Source organism: Mus musculus, chromosome 1, assembly GCF_000001635.26.
Source record: "Mus musculus strain C57BL/6J chromosome 1, GRCm38.p6 C57BL/6J".
NCBI lineage: Eukaryota > Metazoa > Chordata > Mammalia > Rodentia > Muridae > Mus > Mus musculus.
In genome coordinates this window covers 172827658-172847080 of record NC_000067.6, presented here as the reverse complement: position 1 = coordinate 172847080, position 19423 = coordinate 172827658, and the positions used below count along the sequence as shown (strand labels likewise).

The 19423-nt window shown below is 40.6% G+C and overlaps 1 non-coding gene across 1 annotated transcript; it reads left to right on the top strand.

The window, feature by feature from the left end:
• Positions 1-3442: 3442 nt before the first annotated feature.
• Positions 3443-3547, top strand: Gm24817. The gene has a single exon (XR_003949183.1). It is a non-coding gene; the product is annotated as a U6 spliceosomal RNA (small nuclear RNA).

Here is a 19423-nt window from a genome sequence, read left to right as displayed (position 1 = left end):
GGTCATTCTTGATTTTCATTTTGCTCAGGGGACTATAGAGTCAGTTTGCTTTGTTGGAAACAGCTCCTTTAATGTCTGATGTTATACTATACAATAGCATTGTGTCCTTCTCTGCTCATTCAAATTCCGCTTTGTGTCCCTGGGCCAGTTAGAAAGTCTTCTTCAACTAGCTCTTGCATGTTTCTTCAGACTATTCCCAGAAATTTTGCCTGTTCCTAATTCCTATTGCTGTCAAAGGAAGGAAAGAGAAGAAAGAGAGAATGATATCCTGTTGGTAGGAAATTAGGGGGGCCCCAGCCCTCCAGCCCTCCAGCCCTCCAGCCCTCCAGCCCTCTAGCTGGCTGTTGTTTATGTATACAAAGGATATTGCCTTCTTTGCCTTAATTGCATATACTGCTACATTTTTAATTTTTTTTACAAATTCAATAAATTTTCAGCTCATTCTTGGGTCTTCTAAAAACCAACTTAAACTTCCATTCTCTCGTCCTTCTTCCCCTCGCTCTTCTTTCTTTTCGTTCTCTTCTCGCCCTTTCTCTTTCAAGTATATTGACTAACACTGCTAAACCCTTGTTCAGATTTTTCATTGTGATAGGAATCCCCTGGGCATGGTTTTATTGCCAGTCTAGTATAGACTTCATGTTGCATGCTCTCCAAATTCCTATATGGAGCTCTAAAACCCAAGAACATTGAGTGACATTAATTTGGTGTGTCAACTTGGATGACTCAAGGAATGACTAGGGAACTGGCAAATATTTCTGAGGATATCTGAGGTTGTCTAGGCTAGGGGTCCAAATGAAATCAAGAGAAATAAAAACAGACGAGGAAGGTTTTTCTCTCTCTTGCTCTTCTTTCCTGACATGTATCTCCTGATGGTCCTAACCTTGGACATCATATCAAGGTTCATTGGTGTTTGGGTGGAGACTTCCATCAGTATCCCTGAGGAATTCTCAAGCCTTTAGCATCAGAAAGGACTTACATTATTGCTCTGTCACCATGAGGTTTTCAGCTTCTTGGACATAGTTGCTGCTGAGCTCCCTGACTCTCGCTCTCAGACAGCATTCATGAACATTTCTCACCTATGTGATCATGTGGTCCAATATACTAAGTACTTTTTGTTGAAAATGAATGCCCTGTTGATTCTGTTTTTCTGTAGGGTAGCACATATGTTATTAAGACAGGTGTGAGAAAGTAATCAGATCATGAAAGTGAAGCCTCATGATGGGATTAGCATCTTTGTAAGAGGAGAGAGAAGGCCCTCTCTGTTTCCACCAATTGAAGATATGATTCGAACTCAGCTATCTGCAAAAAAGGAAGAGGATCTTTACCAGAACCCAGTCATATAGACAGTAGAACTTGACTTCTGTTCTTTTTTTGTTCCAATTTCATAATTTTATTTTTTTATTTTATTTTTAATTTATTTTTTACACTGCATATTCCATTCCCTGCCCATCTACTCTCTGACTGCTCCACATCCTACACCTCCTCTCCATCCTACCCCTTCTCCACGTGGACATGGACCCCCACCCCACCTGATCTCTAAACCCCCTGAAGCCTCCAATCTCTTGACGATTAGCTGCATCATCTCTGAATGAACACAGACCCAGAAGTCCTCTACTGTATGTGTGTTGGGGGCCTCATATCAGCTGGTGTGTGCTGTCTGTCTGTTTGGTGGTCCAGTGTTTGAGAGATCTTGGGGGTCCAGATTAATTGAGACTGCTGGTCCTCCTGCAGGATCACCCTTCTCCTCCTCAGCTTCTTTCAGCCTTCCCTAATTCAACAACAGGGGTCAGCTGCTTCTGTCCATTGGTTGGGTGCAAATATCTGCATCTGACTCAGCTATTTGTTGGGTCATTCGGGAGGGCAGTCATGATAGATCCCTTTTTGTAGTCTCAGTAATAGCTTCAGGCCTTGGGATCTCCCCTTTTTGAGCTGAATCCCACTTTGGGCCTGTTGCTGGACCTTCTATTCCTCAGGCTCCTCTCCATTTCCATTCCTGTAATTCTTTCAGACAGGAACAATTATAGGTCAGAGATGTGACTGTGGGATGGGAACGCCATCCCTCACTTGATGTCCTGTCTTCCTGCTGGAGGTGGTCTCTATAAGTTCCCTCTCCCTATCTACAGGCATTTCATCTAAGGTTCCTTCCTCTCTTTGAGTCCTGAGAGTCTCTCACCTTCCAGGTCTCTGGTGCATTCTGGAGGCAGGGGTCCCCCCAACCTCCTATTCCCTGAGGTTTCCTATTTACATTCTTTCTGCTGACCCTCAGGGCTTCAGTCCTTTTCCCTCACCCAATACCAGATCAGGTTTCCCTCTCTCTCCCACTCCCTTTCTCCCCAACTCCCTCCCCCCCCCAACCCCATCCACTTTCCCTCCCAAGTCCTTCCCTCCTTCCCCACTTGTGGTTGCTTTCTTCTCTCTCCTAAGTGGGACTGAGGTATCTTCACTTGGGCACTTCAGCTTGTTGACCTTTTTGAGTTCTGTGGACTGTATCTTGCATATTCTGTATGAGGGATTTGTTTGTTTGTTTGTTTGTTTGTTTTGGCTAATATCCACTTATTAGTGAGTAAATACCATGAATGTCCTTTTGGGTCTGAGTTACCTCACTCAGGATGATGTTTTCTAGTTCCACCCATTTGCCTGCAAAACTCAGGATGTCCTCGTTCTTAATAGCTAAGTAGAATTCCATTGTGTAAATGAACCACATTTTCTGTATCCATTCTTCTGTCATGGGACATCTAGGTTATTTCCAGCTACTGGCTATCACAAATAAGGCCACTATGAACATAGTGGAACATGTGCCCCTGTGGCATTGTGGGGCATCTTTTGACTATATTCCCAAGAATGGTATAGCTGGGTCTTCAGGTAGATCTATTTCCAATTTTCTGAGGAATCTCCAGATTGATTTCCAGAGTGGTTGTACCAGTTTGCAATCCCACCAGCAATGGAGGAGTCTTCCCCTTTCTCCACATCCTCTCCAACATGTGTTGTCACCTGAAGTTTTGATCTTAGCCATTCTGATTGGTGTAAGGTGGAATCTCAGGGTCATTTTGATTTTCAATTCTCTGATCACTAAGGACTTTGAACATTTCTTTAGGAGCTTCTCAGCCATTCGAGATTCCTTGGTTGTGAATTCTAGATTTAGTTCTATGCCCCATTTTTTGATTGGGTTGTTTGGCTTTTTGGTGACTAACTTCTTGAGTTCTTTATACACTTTGGTTACTAGTCCTCTATCAGATGTGGGTTAGTGAGGTACAGATTCCCAGTCTGTAGGTTGCCGATTTGTCTTAAGGACTATGTCCTTTGCCTTACAGAAGCTTTCCAATTTTATCAGGTCCCATTTATCAATTCTTGATCTTAGAGCATGAGCCATTGGAGTTCTGCTTAGGAAATTTCCCCCTGTACCTATGAATTTAAGGTTCTTTCCCACTTTCTCTTCTATTAGATTCAGTGTATGTGATTTTATGATAAAATTGGAATGATACAGAGAAGATTAGCATGGCCCCTGAACAAGGATGACTGTGGTTCTTTAGAAATGAGGAAAGTGCATTTTATTGTTTATGCTCTCCAGTCAATGCTGTTGTGTCAGAGAGTAACACTTAGTCAGTGTGACATCCTCATCATATAGTAACTTATCTCAATTAATCTTTTTCTAAACTTTTAGCTTTTTATATGATACTTGAGATTAATATTAGGATTTTTTACATACTCAAATACTTTTAATATCTGCATTAAACCCTCTATGTACTCTATATACTATATATTTAAAGTGCTACTTGATTCTGCTTCCTAATTTCATTTGATATGTCTACATCATTTTTTATAAATGACATTGATCTGTGGCATTTTTATGTTCAATCTTTATTAGGCTCACCACATTTATGAAAAGAATTTGGAAGCTCTTACACATTTATCCACCCTAGAGCTGCCTTCTCAATTACAGTAGCCAACAAAAACATGTGGCTTTTTAAATTTAAATGAACTAAAATTCAATAAAACTAGAATCCAGTTTCTCCTCAGAATGAGCTGCCTTCAAAAGCTCCGTGGTCGTGTGCCTGGCAACCATGCTCGTTTGTCATTTGAACACAGAAAGTTCAAGGACACAACAATGCTAGAGAACCATTTGAAAGGCAGCCAGGTCACCTGCTCACTGATACAACACTTGGGGAAATAGTGCCTAGGCAGTGGTCTGTTTATCTTTGATAGAAACAGGTGTTCTAGTGTTTCTTATTCCAGGACCATGTAGGTTCCCAAATGTATCTATTCTCAATTTTCCAATTTATTTAAAATTTATATGTTATAGTTCTTCTAAATTTCTTTTAGTCTCCAATAATTCCTCAGCCTTTTTTTTTAATAGGAGGGATCTGTTCAACTTTCTTGCTTTCATGACTAGATGATGTCACGGTCAGCTATAGTCTCCAGTTATTGAGACAAATACTAATCTAAGTAGTTCTGTAAATGAATCTAGTAGCCTATAGGCAGTATGCTTTCACTAAGGAAGATTTTCCTAGATATTCTGAGGACAATTCATCTGTTGGAATGTCTTGGGAACAGATGGAATTTTTAAAGAGGAAAAAAAAACTGTGTAAGACATGGCATGTCAATTTTAAGACATAGCATAAGACATGACAATTTTACCTGCTCCAGCCTGTCCCTGTTCCGTGGATTTCAAACTTACTTATGCAGCCCACGATCAAAACTGATGGAGATTAGCTACAAGTTTCTCTTTTTTGTTAATTTTTAAAGAGCTAGCTTTTCATTTAGTCACTAATAATTTCTCATTCCCCTATTTTCTAAATCATTAATTTTTGCTTTTGTCTTTGTTAATTTCTTTATTTTGCTTTCCACTAGATAATATTATTGGGTTTTTAATAACTTTTTGAGATATGTGATTAATATATTTGTTCTCATTATTTCTTACTCATTAGCATATATTTTGATATTAATAATATTTCTCAGAGCACTGAATTAAATATATTCCAAACCTTACAGTGACCTTCTAACACTGTTATTACATTTCTGAACATTCTACAACTTCTTTGGATTTATTCTTGGGGATCATAGAAGACTTTGGTGTGTACTTTTTTAAGAAGTAGTTTGCTGACAGATACCCTGGTTCCTTTGGGACACACAAATGTCTGATTTTTCTTTGCTGTTCCTTATTTTATAATTTGACATTTTACTATCTTTTCAGTATTTAAAATATAGGATGTGAATTTTAACTATCATCCCTAAGAATACTGACACTATTATAGTACCATCCTCAAACTGAAACTCTCTGTAAGGACATCACTCACATATGCTATGGAGGACCAGCTCAGCATCAAGCAGATGAATCATTAGGAAGGACAAGGCATTTGGAGACCCATGGCACTGCTGGAGAGTTCATTCTCACCTGCTACATTGCAGGACCTGGCAATCAAGCTCAAGATCAAATGCATCATCCCACTGAACCATCTCTTATCCTAAGTAAAACATAATTTTAACTACAAAATTGAGAGACTTACAGAGAATGAGAAAAGGTGGTCTGAGGTAAAGATTAAGGAAAAGGTAAATAACAAGATAGTAATAACAATTGTACATACACAGATAAAGTTAAGACAAAAGGTAGACTAGAAATCTGAGGAGATGATTGGATATGGGAATTACTTTGTCTATAAAGGTACTCCCTGATTCTAGGAACCTTGAGTTTTCTGTTTAGAAATACCAAAGGGCAAGATTATAAAGATCAATGCCTAGAACATGAACAAAAAGGGAAATCAACAGTAAACTGAATATAAATTGCTCTCTACAGTAAGTTGAGACCTAGTGAACTCCATCCTTAAGTTGAGAATGACCCAGTACTAAACACTGTTTGCACAACCTTGCTACCTGGAGTCACATCCTCACATGACCAAGGAATCACATTACCAACCTTGAACCCAAGCTAAGATGATCTGTGCTGGAGCACCCCTCTTTCAAGCTGCCAGGCTGAAATGAACGCAAACTTTCTCTTCATGGGAAGAGATTTATTCTACATATTCCTACAGTTGTTCTTTTGTTTATAGTGAAAATAAAACAGCCAAATAAATCAGACACATGAGGGAATAAATTCAGGAGAAATAATAAACATCAAAAAATCCCTTCTCAAGCATCATGCATAGGCATTATCAGACACAGATTATAAAATTACTGTGCTTGCTGTGTTAAAAAGACAGTTTAAAGCTTGGCAATATCTGCAGAGAGCCAGAGAAGCTGACAGGACGCATCTGAGAGAGAGTCAAATGAAATTCGAGGACAGAAAAGTTAACAAAACTTTAAAATGAGAAAAATATGTTAAAATGCATGAGTCATAAGGAACAGAATTCAACACGGCTAAACTAAGAGCACAGAAAACATAACAGAAATAGAAAATTGAATAAGACTGTGTAACCAATGTTTAATCGGATACCCAAAGAGAAAGAGGAAGGCAATATAGGACAAACAATACTTTGAAGGTAACAAATGGCTGAGCAGACTCCAAAATCAAAACAAGACATTAGTCCAGGTATTCAAGAAGAATGAAGCAACTGACAGACTAAATAGTCTTTTAATCCCACATCCTGACATAACTCTGTGGAACTGCAGAAAATAAATGCAAAAGAAAACAAAATCTACACTTAGAATTCCTAGATAGCTGCTAGGTTATACCAACACAACTCGCTCGCGCGCGCGCACACACACACACACACACACACACACACACACACACACACACCACAAGGGAGTCAGCATTTTGCATTCTTTCGTTTCTTTTATTTTTGAGATTATAACATAATTACATTTCTTCCTTGCCTCCCCTCACCCATGCCTCCCAAAAAACCCTCCCAGATACCCTTCTTTCTTTCAAATCCATAGTCTCTATTTTCTTTTTTAAAAAGATTTATTTTATGTATATGTGTACACTGTAGCTATCTTCAGACACACCAGAAGAGGGCATCAGATCCCATTACAGATGGTTGTGAACCACCATGTGGTTGCTGAGATTTGAACTCAGGACCTCTGGAAGAGCAGTCAGTGCTCTTAACTGCTCGGCCATCTCTCCAGCCCCCATAGTCTCTATTTTCATTTGTTATTACATACATATATTCCTAGCTATAAGCTGTTCGGAATGAGCAGTGTTTCCAGGGCTAATAATGTGGAACTGGCTAACCAGTTTGTGTGCTTTTCCCTCTGTTGAAGAGCTATCTTTACAAGAGAAAGCAAACCCACAAAACTTTCAAGCCAAAATTTATCCTGTCTACAAGAAATCCAGGCATGGTGGGATAAAGAAGAGGCTGAGGGAATGGCCAACAAATAACTGGCCCAACTAATAACCATCTCATGAGCAATCACCAATCTCTGACATTATTAATGATTTTCTGTTATGCTTGCAGAAAGGAGCCTGGCATGGCTGTCTTCTGAGGGGCTCCACCCAGTAGCTGACTCAGGCAGATGCAGACACCTACAGCCAAACAGTAGATAGAGAGTGGGGACTCTTGTGGAAGAATAGGAGGAAGGATTGTGGGCCCTGAAGGGGATAGGAACTCCACAGCAAGACCAACAGAGTCAACTAACCTGGACCCTTTGGGCTCTCAGAGACTGAAACACCAACCAAAGAATAAACACAGGTTGAACCTAGGCATCCCCGCACATATGTAGCTGATGTGCAACTTGGTCTTCATATAGGTCCTGAACAACTGGAGTGGGAGCTATCCCAAAAGCTATTGCCTGTAAGTGAGATGTGTTGTAGCTGGGCTGCCTTGTCTGGTCCCAGTGGGAGAGTAAACACCTAGCCTTGTAGAGAATTGAAGTAGCAGGGTAGGAGGATATCCACCCCACCCCGACCAGCTAAAAGGAGAAGGGGAGGAGGATGGGAGAAGGATTGGGGGGGGGGCAGTGAAAGGGATGTAAAGTGATTATGTAAAATATAAAATAAAATTTGAAAAGAAAAAACAGAGAATGCAAGTTGAGAAGTGATTTTTTTTATAATCACAACTGTATAGCTAGAGAGAGCAGAATGGTATTTCAGTATAGTAGAGGGAAAAAAACATTTTGTCAGCTTAAAGTTCTATATCCAGTGAAACTTTCAAAAGTGAAGAGAATCCCTGTGTACTTATGAAAATGACCAAAATTAAAACACCTGACAGTGTCAGGCACTAATAAAGATGAAGAACAGCCTGTGCTCATGGAAATATTTACCAGTGAGAGTATAAATTAGGGTCGTTCCCACTATTGCATATGCCAGCAAGATTTTGCTGAAAGGACCCTGATATAGCTGTCTCTTGTGAGGCTATGCCAGTGCCTGGCAAATACAGAGGTGGCAGCTCACAGTCATCTATAAGATGGAACACAGGGCCCCCAATGGAGGAGCTAGAGAAAGTACCCAAGGAGCTGAAGGGGTCTGCAACCCTATAGGTGGAACAACAATATGAACTAACCAGTCCCCCAAGAGCTCCTGTCTCTAGCTACATATGTAGCAGAAGATTGCCTAGTTGGCCATCATTGGGAGCTGAAGGGGTCTGCAACCCTATAGGTGGAACAACAATATGAACTAACCAGTCCCCCCAGAGCTCATGTCTCTAGCTACATATGTAGCAGAAGAGAGGCCCTTAGGTCTTGCAAACTTTATATGCCCCAGTACAGGGGAACGCCAGGGCCAAGAAGTGGGAGTGGGTTGATAGGGGAGCAGGATGGGGGGGAGGGCATAGGGATAGCATTTGAAATGTAAATAAAGAAAATATCTAATAAAAAATAAGATACCACAAAAATAGGTTTGTTCCTTGTAATAATAATAATAATAATAATAATAATAATAGGTATTTTCTTATAGATTATTCATTTACTAGTACCCACAAATTCTACTCTTTGGCATATGCCACCAAAAAAGCTATTTACCTGATGATAATATATATAAAATACTTTGTCTTTGTTCATGGTTAGGATATCCTGAACAACTTCAAGACAGAAGCTGGTCATCAGCAAGGACAGCACATTATTAGAGAGTGAGAATTCCAGCCTCTTACCTCCAGGATGGGGACGGGGAAAGTGTGTTTACTCTCATGGCCATCAATTCAGTCATCTGTGTCATAAAGCCCCAATAAAAACCCTGGAAGTGGGAGCTCAGTAGAGCTTTCTGGAACTTTCAGCTTGACTTGTTGACAGGATGAACCCCCAAACTCCAAAGAAGACATGGGCATTCCTGTATTGCCCTCCTGCCTGTCTTTGCCCTATGTATATATTCATTTGAATCTTCCTAATCTGTAAAACTATGAACACAAGTAGCATACTCTAGTGAACTATCAAACCTGAAAGAACATCAAAACTTCCTGATATCATAGACAGCCCAAAGTGTAGGTTCCCCTAAGACTCTCAATTGGCATCAGAAGTGAGGGTATTCTTAAATACTATTGTTATACAGAGGAACATAGCAATAAAATTATTCCTCATAACATTCTGCTGTTCCCATAAATCAGTGTCTCACTCACCCGTCTTCAAAGAAGCTTCCTCTTGCAATAGATGGGAAATAATACAGAGTACTCAAATTGGACAGTGTTCACAGAGAGAGACCTTTGAACACTCAGTCTGAAGTGGAATGTCTTCATTAAATTCCTCCACTTGCAGAAGAGAGGCAGAAAGATCATTAAGAGCCAGAGGACTGGAGGGCACTAAGGAAATAAAGCCTTCTAAACACAGCTGGGTTGACATACATGTGAACTCACAAACTGTGGCAGCATGCACAGAGCCTGCATGGATTCAAGACAGGTTGGGTTCCAGCACTGAGTCTGGGAAGTGGACATGAGCCCCTGCTTTGTACAAAGAAGCTACCTCCAACTGGCAACCTTTTGCAAAAGAAAAGAAAACAGTTCTGTCCAATGGAGTCTCATTGGATATACAAAACACAAAGAAAGACCCCATATCCAGCAGTAAATGGCCAACACAAAACAACTCAATGATGATTTTGTAGATTTTTTGTCTTATATTGCTTTGGTCATTTTTTTATCTTATTGGTCTTTTTCTGGTATATTGGTGTGTGCGTGCATGTGTGTGTGTGTGTGTGTGTGTGTGTGTGTGTGTTTCTTGTGCTTTTTATTGTTTATTGTTATGTTTGTTTGTTTCCTTTTTTTACCTGTTTGTTTTCTAAAGAGGGAAAGGAAGAAGGTATAGAGTTAGATAGGTAGAGAGGATCTGGGAAGATGACAAAGGAAAATCCATGATCAGAATATGCTGTGTGAATTTTCAACAAGAAAGAAGGAAAGAAAGAGAGAAAGAGAGAAAGAGAGAGAGAAAGAAAAGAAAGAAAGAAAGAAAGAAAGAAAGAAAGAAAGAAAGAAAGAAAGAAAGAAAGAAAGAAAGAAAGAAAGAAAGAAAGAAAGAAAGAGGAGGGGAGGGAGGAAGGAAGGAAGGAAGGAAGGGAGGAAGGAAGGAAGGAAGGAAGGAAGGAAGGAAGGAAGGAAGGAAGGAAGGAAGGAAGGAAGACATAAAAGGAAGTAGGCTAGTCCTAAGAAGAACTAAGAACATGATTGAACGTGATGCTGACCTCAGGTACTTGGACTTCAGATCTGTGTTGCAATTGTTCCACGATTAAGATGGAAAACGGCATTCTGAAGTCTATAGCTGGCCGAGCAATGCCTGGGCACTCCCTATGATTTGTGGCTGATGTCTGAACTAGAGGCAGTCTTATGAAGAAATTTTCCTTATTTTGTGAGGTCTGTGCTAGCTCTGGGTAGTTAGTGTCAAAAATGAATTAAATTGTACCACACTCAATTTTTAGGGAATCGATGTCAGAGTATGTCTGTGTCCTGTTAAGCGTGTTCACTGCAGGACCATTTATAATAACCCTAAGGCCAGAAACAAACACAAGCACACTGAGATACAGCTCAAAATTTGTAGGATATATGAATCAAAACAAAATGGATGAATTTTAAAGATATAATGTTGAACATCATAAGACATGTGCAAAATAATATGTCTTCTATGATTTCATTCAGGACAGAATGAACTCCGGCAAGAATATATGAACTATAGCATTTGTGAAGAAACAGTGAAATAACGAAAGGGGACAGGTGCCATACAAACCATGAGATGATATTTGCAGGAAAAATAATGTTGCTAATTGTCAAGGGGTACAGAGGCAGAATTTTAGGGGTGACTATAAATAGCTGAACTGCTTAATGGTTTTTAGTTTATTGAGTCATGTTTTATTCATTTTTCTGAGTATGCACTATGTTGATAATTTTTAGTCTTTTTTATTAATTAATTTTTTTACATCCTAAATGCTGCTCTCTCTCCTGGTCTCTCCCTCACAGAGTCCTTTTCCCGCTCCCTCATCCTTCTCCTCTGAGAAGGTGGAGCCCCTCCTTGGGTATCCCCACCCTGGTACATCAAGTCTCTGCCAGATTAGGCACATCCTCTCCCTCTGAGGCCAGCCATGAAGAGTAAACTGCCTGTCTACAACATATGTGCCAGGAGCCTCCTTCCAGTCTGTGTATGTTCTTTGGTGGGTGCCTCAGACTCTGAGAGTTCCCTGGGGTCCAGGTTTGTTGACTCTCTTGGTCCCTGTGGGATTCCCATCTACTTCAGGGACTTAAACCCTTCCCCCAACTCTTCCATAAGTATCCCAGATCTTTGCCTAATGTTAGGCTATGAGTATCTACATCTGTTTCAATCTGCTCCTTGGTAGAATGTCCAAGGCTTGTTATAGTATGAGAGCTGGGTTCTGATGGTGGCCTATTGTATTGGCTTCAGTGCCTTTCATCATGTACTTGCCTCTCATGTTGGTTGGGTTGAGTGTCCTGCATTGTCACAGGACTCCCAGAAGTCAGATAGAGCTGTGTTTCTCAGTTTTGAGCAGGTTTCCTGTGTGTGTGTTGGGTTAGATCTGGCCTCTTGGGAGGCAGGCAGAGCTATGGAATGTGGTAGCTTGCCTGTGTTGCTCCATGACTCTGATTTTTAAAATCTTTTCAAAGTGAAAGTGAAGATGAGGAGAAAGGTAACAGGTGTTTTTGTAGAGAATATAGTAAAACATATGTACCCCATCCCAGTTCTCAGACTTTGTCTGTCCTAGCTCGCTAGGATTTGTTGCCACTGATGTCTAAGTTTCATAAACTAACTGCAGGAACTCTTTCTTCCCCAGTGTTTTCTGCCTGGTCCCAGGGCACACCCAGAAGATTTTTCACGAGAAACACTGACCACAACAAAAATCAGACACAAGTCTCCTTAACCAACATAGAAACTTAGATGATTTATGTCCTCTTTGAATCCACTGGACAGCAACTCCTGCTGACCTACATAAACAAGGTAGGATATGCGCTACAAACACTTCTGAACAGACCCCACTTTCAAACATTGGACAAGGTGGGCACTTACATGTTATGGGAGTAACCAATGACTTTTTAATGGATTTACGGCCTGCTCCATGAGATAGAACCCATACTTGATACTGTTTATAAGGCCAAGAGCCTAAGGCTACAGTTCATGGCTCCTAAGGAGACGCCTAGTGTTATTATTCTTCCAAAGGAACATAGTAATAAAATGACTCCTGATGACATATTGCTATATCCATAGTTCAGTAAGTCAGTAAGGCTAGACAAAATGGCACAGCCCTAATGACGAAGCTATTTGCAATTGGTAGCTACTAAGAGAGGGAAAAATCAGTTTTCTTCAATGGAGTTACACTGAGTAACTGAACCAGGGTAGGACTCAAATTCAGGAGTAATTGGCCAACATTTAGGGGTTGTGTGTTTATGTGCTTTTTTTTTAAGGTTGGTTTTAGTTTTGATTTTCTTTTTTTTCAATAATTCATTTTGTATATTCAGTTTACTTCCCAGTCACAGGCCCCTTCTCTCCTCTCTTCCCAGTCCCACTCCTGCAAATCCCTCCCCCTTTGTGCACTACCCCATCCTAGGATATCAAGTCCCAGCAAGACAAGGCACATCCTTTCCTGCTGAGACCCAACCAGGCAGTCCATATAGGGGAAGGGGATCCAATGGAAGGCAACAGAGTCAGAAACAGCCCCAGCTCCAGTTGTTAGGAGACCACATAAAGACCAAGCTACACATTGGCTACAAATGTGTAGAAGACCTAGGTCCAGCCATGTTCTTTGGTTTGTGGTTCAGTTCCTCTGAGCCCCGTGATTCCAGATTAATTAACACTGTAGGTCTTCTTTCGGTGTCCCTGATGTCTCTGGCTAGCTCAATTCTATCCCCAACTCTTCCACAAGACTCCCTGAGCTCCACCTGATGCTTGGTTGTGGGTCTCTGCATCTGTTTGTACCCACTGGTGGATGAAGCCTCTCAAGAGACAGTTATTCTAGGCTCCTGTCTGCAAGCATAAAAGAGTATCATTAATAGTGTCGGGGGTCAGCTCTCTCACATAGGATGGGTCTCAAGCTGGGGTAGTCATTGGTCAGCTGTTCCCTAAGTCGCAGCTCCATCTTTATTCCTATACATCTTGTAGACAGGACAGATTTTGGATTGAAGGTTTTGTGGGTGGATTGATGTCTCCCTTCCTCCACTGGAACTCTTGTCTGGCTACAGGAGGTAGCCACTTCAGTCTCTATAGGAATCTCAGCTAGGGCTACCCCCATAGACTCTCCAAAGCCTCCCCATCCCAGGCCTCCAGCTAGTCCCAGAGATGCCCGCCCAATTTCCATTCTCATTCTTTTAAGAGAATGAGAATGGGGGAGTCTGGGACAGGTTGTGGGAGGGGAAATAATACGACCCAAATATTTCTATGAAAACTTTTTAAAAATAACAATGACATAAAAATGACAGCGTATAGGTCTCTCCCTTGGGATAAGGGACATGATGTCAGTGGAAGATGAGAGTCAGTGATCTTCCAATGTGCTAACTTGTTAATAAACACTTCCACTACCACACTGACCCTTGAATCATTGAATGCTACCAGTGTTGGTAAAATTAACCTTTGCCATGTTACAATAGTCATATACTGTGTATGAATTCAATAAACCAGGATGCCTTTGAAGTAAAAGTCTGATATAAAATAATGTAGAATTTAAATTATTTCAAATATAGAAATTGAGAAGTAAAGGACAATATTTTAAAAACTTTATTATAAAACAGATAAATTATTGAAATATATAAGTACATAATTTATTAACTTTAAATTATTTTAAATGAATAATTTGAAAAGAGTAACATGAAGCTTGACATTTCCCCTAAAGTATTGTTTTTATATTTAATTGGTTTGTTTGATCCTCCTGCTTCTGCCTCCTAAGTACTTGGATTTCAGGCAGGTATCACTATGTCTGGCTTTAGAATATTATTATTTTATTCATTAAATTTATAAACCCATGTTACTTATAGCCAAAGGCTTGGTACTCTTTGAATTTGAAGCTTTGGAACTAGACCTAGCTCAAGGATGGAGCCAAACTGCTTTGTGTAGAGAATCTATGTGTACATAGTATGTGTGCATAGCTGTACTCTCCAAGAGAATATTGCAAATTGTAGTCATGTGGCACACAGTCACCTTTCAACCAATAATAGACCTCATATACAATGGCATAAACCATACAGTTTTTGTATGTACAACATGCTACTGTGTTCATGTAGATATGCTCTGTATTTGCATAATGATGAAAGAAATTGCTTGTGGATGTATTCTCAGAATAGACCCTCATCGTTAAGCAAGACTGTATTAATTCAAGTATATTTAAACACTAAGCACATCAAGTTTCTAAATCTGATAAATATCAAGTTTGGAAACAAACCCAGAAAGACATGTTTGTTGTTGTTGAGGCTGCTGGTGCAGTTACTGTGGATGTCGTAGCAAGACAGTGAAGAGGTTCATATGCAAGTACCTTTATGTCAAAGATTGTCTTATAGTCTGTTTTCACAAATAGCATGTTAATACTGTGTGATGGCCTGGGGGATTTTCAAGACACTTAAGCTATGTCTTTAAAGTGGGTGTTATCACAGAGGTAAGAAGGTAAAACTGCACCAGCTACAGAGAGCACAGGTGTGGGCTCTCCACAATCCTGTGACACAGGAGAAAACTCAAACTGAGAAGAGGACTAAACGGATAAGGTGAAATTCGTTCATCTTTTCGAGGCTGCAGTAAGAGGGTGGAGCTAGATAGAGCCCATCACAGCGAAAGGCACATTAGATTGGCTGTTTGACTGAGTGGAACACACCCATTGAAATGAAGTAGCATGTGTCACTTTGCACAAAAACACTAGAATATGAAGTCTGCATGGTGATGGGGGGGGTTACATATGTATTTACTAAGTGTCCAGATTTCCCAGAAATTCCTTTCTCCAACTTGGATTAAAAGATTTTTTAATGGATTAGCAATTTTGTTCACTGTAGTTTAAAGCTATGGAGTAATGGTACGATAGTCAGCAGAGCAGTCATCAAATGTCTGAAGATGAACTTTCCAGGAGCTACTGCATCCCCAGATTGTACTCTCAGGATGATCACATGGGCTCCCCAGGTAACTAAGAACCCTGGAGTGAGGTTCTCAGTGAGTCCCCTTCAGGAAGCATCCTTGCTAAGGAACTTCATCTTTGTGCTTTTACATGTTCTGGGGACATGCTGCCTCCAGAGGTTTGTCTAATCCATGGTGTCTCCTCTCTATGGTGATGACAAAGAGCTATCTCAGGTCCAGAGCTGTCATCTATGACATGGTGTAGGGTTTCTGCCATGACTGGCTCACATTTCAACTTGTCTCTCTCAACCCAGCTTCCTTCACTCCAGCAAAGGCGTGGATGCTGCATTCAAGCCTCTGTCCTGGCGTCTGTTTCCCGGGGTCAGCAATCTGCAGCAGCAGTTTAGAATTCTGCTTCTAGAAGAGGTGGCATTTGTGAAGAACACAATTTTTAGCCTCAAATTATTCTAGTACAAGTAGATGAGCTCTCTTCTTTCAGATTTAAAATATATTTTATTCCAAATGCTGAGTTATATCTACCATGACAAGATTTTCACGATAATAATTTAATACGATCTCCTTTAAAAACTGGTTTAAAAATAAACCTCTGGGATTTTCTGTCTGAATTTCCTGATATTTCAGATTCTTTGCCCCCTGACCTCACAACATTGCAGAGAGATTTTGCCCACTGTCTGTGCTGTGTTCAACAGCAACAAATCTGACAGTGCACCTATGCCTTTTCAGTTTTGAAAGTGAAAGATCGTGGGTGCTGCAGGTGGTACGAGCAGGTAAACTTGATAGCGATTCAGAGCACATTAGTAGAGTCCAGCTTTCAGTGGGAATGCTGCGGTAATTGATGGAGCACAAGATAGGGACATGACTTGGTAAGTAACTGTCTGGACCTGGGCAGGTGATGCAAGGCAGGAAGATGGACTCTGAGGTCAACCATAGGCCTGGGCTGTCTCTGTGCTTCTACACCTGGATGATCATTGAGATCATCATCATGACATCATCATGACATTGAGAATGAGAGGCGATGTGTGAGATTAAGGAAACTCTAGAAACCACCTTGTCCAATCCCCTCCTCAACAGGAAAATGAATCTCCAGGTTTAGAGAGGTGCTCCTGTGCTCTCATTTCCTGTTTCAAAGAGAATACAAAGCCCTTTGTGCTGGCAGTTTTTATGTCAACTTGACAGTAACTAGAGTCCTTTTGGAAGAGGGAACTTCAATTGAAAAAATGCCCCTACCAGCTTGACCTATGGGCATAAGAGGTACATTTTCTTGAGTGAGAGGATGCAACTCACTGTGGGTGGTAGCGCCCCTGGACAGATCATCCTGGGTGCTATAAGAAGGCAGACCAAGGAAGCCATGAGAAGCAAACCAGTCAGCAGCGCCCCTCCATGGCCTCTGCATCACTTCTTGCCTCCATGTCCCACTTAGAATTCTTTCCTCCCCTCACTTCCTTCAATAATGCACTGTGATGAGGAGCTATACAGTGAAATAAACCCTTGATCCCAAATTGATTTTGATCATAGTGTTTTATCACAGCAATAGAAATCCTAACTGAGAAAACCTTCCTGGGACTTAATTCTCAGTCTCTGAGAAGCCAACAGTGGCCCAAGCTAGAAAATGCTGATTTGCTTCCTTCTGACTATTGGAAATTCTTAGCCATTTGTGGTTATCTATTTTAGGATGTTGGATTTGTTTTATTGTCTGGCCTGGGCCTATTTGATACAGATCAGAGGTGACCAAGGAAGCTTATTGGGTAAGTGAGGGGTGAATTTCTCTACTTGTCTGTAGAATCTAGGCGATATTAACATAAATAGAAATATTTCCTATACGCCAAAAGAAAACACACACGTTCAGAGACTATATCATTTGGAGATCATTTGAGTACAACTTTATTTTGTAGAAACCTTGTTTGCTACATAACTTCCTGAATAAAATGTGGATGGTAATAGAGTAAAGAAATAAACAGAAATGGCAGGCACAAATCTAAAAGAGACCAGGAGTTTATATAGGACAATCAACACATCAAAGTGGTGACAGACCTGGGTGCCCAGTGGTGGCGCATGAGGAGAAATCCAGTATGGCTCTGGGTGGGAAATGACTTCTGACCATCTACACCTGGATGATCACTACATTGAGAATGAGAGGCGATGTGTGAGATTAAGGAGACTCTAGAAACCACCTTCTCCAATCCCCTCTCATACAGAAACAAAGGCTTGCAAGTGGCCTGGCCTGATCCAGCACACAGTGAGAAGCCCCTTGGACTCCCATCCCTCTCCTCTGTTCTATCCGTGGCCTTCCCAAGCTTGAATGGGGAAGGAGGGAGGCAAACATGAACAGCAACGTTAAGGATTCTAGATGTCCCTTCAGATGTTTCCTAAGCTGATCGCACCTAGTATTCCTTCCCATGTCAAGCACCTCTCAGTTCCTAACTCTGAGGATTTGGCATCACCACTAAGTCTTCAATAAAGCAGGAACTTCCTGTTTACCTCAGTGCCAGAGACACTGACACTGCAGGGGCTTCTGTGGAACAATGTGTCTCAGTTGTGTGTGGTGGCAGCAACACTGTGATCTGAAGGCTTTATCCTGAAGTAAATCTTGGACAGATAGTAAAGAAAGTTTCCCATAAAAGCACCCAAGAGTTTCCTGTGGGGACTTTCCCCTGCCTGTATTTCAATAGAAATCTCTTCTGGATTCATCACACCTATTTCCATGACTCTACACGGCTGGAAAATTGTCATCTTTACCATATACAATGAGGGGGGAAATGAGGAGTAGAAGGCAGTTCACATCATATACCAGTCTTCAAAACAGAAAAGGTTGACAATATGACTCTGTTTCCCCACTTGTTTGCACTTTTCTGCTAAGTAGGAATTCCAGGTCTAGTCAGTGTTTGTAAGTTACCCTCATACATTTCCCAACACTGTCAGTAGGTGCAGAGTCTGGGCAAACTTGAAGCCCTCTGCTCTTACATGTTGGTTGTCATAAACCAGTGTTCAGCGCTGACAGCATGCCCCTGTCCCTTAGACATTTCCTTAACTCATTGTCTGCATGGGCATGGAGCAGGAGCTGAGCTAGACACAATGCATAGGCTCATTCTAATTTTAGAAATGAAACACTTGTCTTATAGATAGGTAAGTAGATTTTTCCCAAATCACAAACCCAGAAAGTAAAAGAATCAAGATTTGGATTCATGTCTTCTACTGTGTGATTTAGTCATAATAATGGATATCTTTGCTGGGAAGAAACATAATCCCATTCATACAGTAAGGTAGACCTGGGCCTTCATTGAATATTTTGGTAACATAAAATGAGAGATAATGTACAAATCAAACCAACTATTTTCTTTGCCTAATAACTTATTTGGTTCTAAACTACAGAGTTTATTTACTGGATTTCTAAAAAAAAAAAAAAAAAAACTTTGGTCGAGTCATACTGTGAAGATATAAGTTGCAGTTATAAGTTTGGGTGACACAAGAGCAGTGAATTCATCACATGAGAATCCCAGTCTGAAATTCTTCTCCGTGCTTTGAAACTTTTATCAAGAATCAATATCTCATAGTAATGGATGGGAGAACACAATATGTTACCACCTCACCAACATTCCTCCATGTCTTCTGTGCTGCCTACTGCTTATAACAACAACAAAAAAAGACATTTGAATTCATACCCTCATGGTCTTTCTTCTAGAAGAAACTGAACAAAGGAATAAACCCAGGATCTCTAAAAGTACTGTGCCACATGGTTTCATGCTTACTTTATTCAAATTGTCATTCTCTTTTACAAATACAACAATAGGAATTGGCTCATTCTTTAACTTATTAAACCAGTGTTTACTGAGCACTTGCTATTACATGTTGCTTAACCAGCTGCAGTTGGTTTAATGAAGCATTTATGCAAAACCTGGGGCACAGACTTTTCAATGGATAATGCCAGTGGCCTTTGACAGTTGAGAAGCTATTGACAACACTGTGAAAAATTACTGTTAAGAATTGTCTCTTCGGCAACAACATTAGTTCCTTTATGTACCTA